This window comes from Mustelus asterias, unplaced genomic scaffold (assembly GCF_964213995.1).
Source record: "Mustelus asterias unplaced genomic scaffold, sMusAst1.hap1.1 HAP1_SCAFFOLD_1828, whole genome shotgun sequence".
Lineage (NCBI taxonomy): Eukaryota > Metazoa > Chordata > Chondrichthyes > Carcharhiniformes > Triakidae > Mustelus > Mustelus asterias.
In genome coordinates this window covers 3,451-6,900 of record NW_027591773.1, presented here as the reverse complement: position 1 = coordinate 6,900, position 3,450 = coordinate 3,451, and positions in this window count along the sequence as shown.

Sequence of the window (3,450 nt, the reverse complement as noted above, 5' to 3'; positions counted from 1 at the left end):
TCTCCCTGGAGAGACGAAGGATGAGAGGTGACCTGATAGAGGTTTACAAGATGTTGAGAGGTCTGGATAGGGTAGACTCTCAGAGGCTATTTCCAAGGGCTGAAATGGTTGCTACGAGAGGACACAGGTTTAAGGTGCTGGGGGGTAGGTACAGAGGAGATGTCAGGGGTAAGTTTTTCACTCAGAGGGTGGTGGGTGAGTGGAATCGGCTGACGTCGGTGGTGGTGGAGGCAAACTCGTTGGGGTCTTTTAAGAGACTTCTGGATGAGTACATGGGATTTAATGGGATTGAGGGCTATAGATAGGCCTAGAGGTAGGGATGTGATCGGCGCAACTTGTGGGCCGAAGGGCCTGTTTGTGCTGTGGCTTTCTATGTTCTAATATATAGAAGGCCCAACAAGGGATGGAGCAGTGCTGGAATTGGTTCTGGGAAACGAAACCTGACAAATGTTCAATGTGGCAGTGGGGGAGCATTTTAACAATAGCAATCACAACACAATATGGTTCAAGTTTGTTATGGTCAAGGAGAAAGATGGTCTGCAAAAGACAACTTTGGATTGGGGCAAGGCAGATTTTATTAAAATAAGGCAGGATCTGTCCAAAGCTGACTGGGAACAGCTCCTTTCAGGAAAATCTACAGTGGAGCAGTGGGAGACATTCAAAAAGGAAATGGGGAGAGTACAGGTCCAACATGCCCCCTACAGGGGGAAATGTAGGAGCAATAAATTCAGGGAACCCTGGATGTCGAGGACAATTCAGGACTAGATGAGGCAGACGAGAAAAACTTTTAGCAAATACAAAAGGAGCAATTCAGCTGCAGCTCCGGAGAAATATAGGAAGTGCAAAGCAATTAGAAGAGCAGAAAGGCATGAAAAAGGACTTGCGAACAAGATTAGGGAGAACACATGAGGACAGCCTCAACCGGGATCTTGGGTTCATGTCACACTATCTGTAACCCCCACGACTTGCTTGGGCTTGCAAAATCTCACTAACTGTCCTGGCTGGAGACAATACACACCTCTTCAACCTGTGCTTAACCCTCTCTCCACTCGCATTGTTTGACAAAGTCCCTCATGGTAGGCTAGTGAAAAAGGTTGGATCCCATGGGATAAAGGGGGAGGTGGCTAGATGGGTGGAGAACTGGCTTGGTCATAGAAGGCAGAGGGTGGTAGTGGAAGGGTCTTTTTCCGGCTGGAGGCCTGTGACTAGTGGTGTACCGCAGGGCTCTGTATTGGGACCTTTGCTGTTTGTGATTTATATAAATGATCTGGAAGAAGGAGTAACTGGGGTGATCAGTAAGTTTGCGGACGACACAAAACTGGCAGGACTTGCAGATAGTGAGGAACATTGTCAGAGGCTACAGAAGGATATAGATAGGCTGGAAATTTGGGCAAGGAAATGGCAGATGGAATTCAATCCTGATTAATGCGAAGTGATGCATTTTGGTGGGAATAATGTAGGGAGGAGCTACACGATAAATGGAAGAACCATAAAGGGTGTAGAGACGCAGAGGGACCTGGGTGTGCAAGTCCACAGATCTTTGAAGGTGACGTCACAGGTGGAGAAGGTGGTGAAGAAGGCATATGGCATGCTTGCCTTTATAGGATGGGGCATAGAGTATAAGAGTTGGGGTCTGATGTTGCAGATGTATAGAACGTTGGTTCGGCCGCATTTGGAATACTGCGTCCAGTTCTGGTCGCCACACTACCAGAAGGACGTGGAGGCTTTGGAGAGAGTACAGAGGAGGTTTACCAGGATGTTGCCTGGTATGGAGGGGCTTGGTTATGAGGAGAGATTGGGGAAACTGGGGTTGTTCTCCTTGGAAAGACGGAGGATGAGGGGAGACTTAATAGAGGTGTATAAAATTATGAAAGGCATAGATAGGGTGAACGGTGGGAAGCTTTTCCCCGGGTCGGTGGTGACGTTCACGAGGGGTCATAGGTTCAAGGTGAAGGGGGGGAGGTTTAACACAGATATCAGAAGGACATATTTTACACAGAGGGTCGTGGGGGCCTGGAATGTGTTGCCGGGCAAGGTGGTGGAGGCGGACACACTGGGAACGTTTAAGACTTATCTAGACAGCTATATGAACGGAATGGGAATGGAGGGATACAAAAGAGTGGTCTAGTTTGGACCAGGGAGCGGCGCGGTCTAATTGTTCCTTGTTTCTCGTTTCAAGGCTTCATTCTAGGATCATCTTGCTGGTGCCAGTACAGAGCGAGACTGCGGATAGTTGGGAACCTGTCTCGGGGGCAGGGAATTCATATGGTGTTCGTGGAAGTGGAAATGAATAGGGTTGGGAAGCATTTTCCGATCAGGGCCAGTGTGATCTCCTGGACTCGTTTCGATCGCCTCAGGGGGTCGGAGAGGAATTTCCCAGATTTTTTTTCCCCATATTGGCCCTGGGGTTTTCACTCTGGGTTTTCGCCTCTCCCTGGAGATCACATGGTCTGGAATGGGGGCGTGGGGGTGAGTTAATAGGTTGTGATGAACAAAGCATTGTAGCTGTGAGGGACAGCTCGGTGGATAGGATATTGGTATGTAGATAGGCTGGAAAATTGGGCGGGGATTCAGGATTCAATCCTGGACCGGGGAGCGGCGCGGGCTTGGAGGGCCGAAGGGCCTGTTCCTGTGCTGTATTGTTCTTTGTTCTTTGTTCATTGTCTGTACCTTTAAGACTTGATTACATGTAAAGACTTGCATTCCAACCATTATCTTGTAAATTGAGTTTGTGTCTTTATATGCCCTGTATTCAATTAATAAATTAAGGAAAAGAGTAGGGCCCATTAGAGACCAAGGGGGCAATCTGTGTGAAGCCGCAAGCCATTGGAAGGGTGCTAAATGAATACTTAGTATTAGTCTTCACTCGGGTTTTCCCAGCCTCCCATCCACTGACTCTGTCTATACTTCTTGCTGCCTCAGAAAAGCAGCCAGCATAATTAAGGGCCCCACGCACCTCAGACATACTCTCTTCCATCAGGAAAAAGATACAAAAGTCTAAGGTCACGTACCAACTGACTCAAGAACAGCTTCTTCCCTGCTACTGTCAGACTTGAAAGGGCCTACCTCGCATTAAGTTGATCTTTCTCTACCCCCTAGCTATGATTGTAATGCTACATTCTGCACTCCTTTCCTTCTCTATGAACGATATGTTTTGTCTGTATAGCGCACAAGAAACAATACTTTTCACTGTACTAAACCATGTGACAATAGTAAATCAAAGGAAAAGGAGAACATTGGTACAGAATTCAGGAACAGGGACTGCGAGGACCTTGAGCAGTTTGACATAGGAAGTGAGGAGGTATCAGAAGTTTTGATGGCTTAAAAATGGACAAATCCCAGGCCCAGATGAATTGTATCTGAGGCTGCTTTAGGAGGCGAGGCAGGAAATTAACTGCAGGGGCTCTGACACTAATTTTTAATTTCTCTCTGGCCATGGGGGAAGTACAG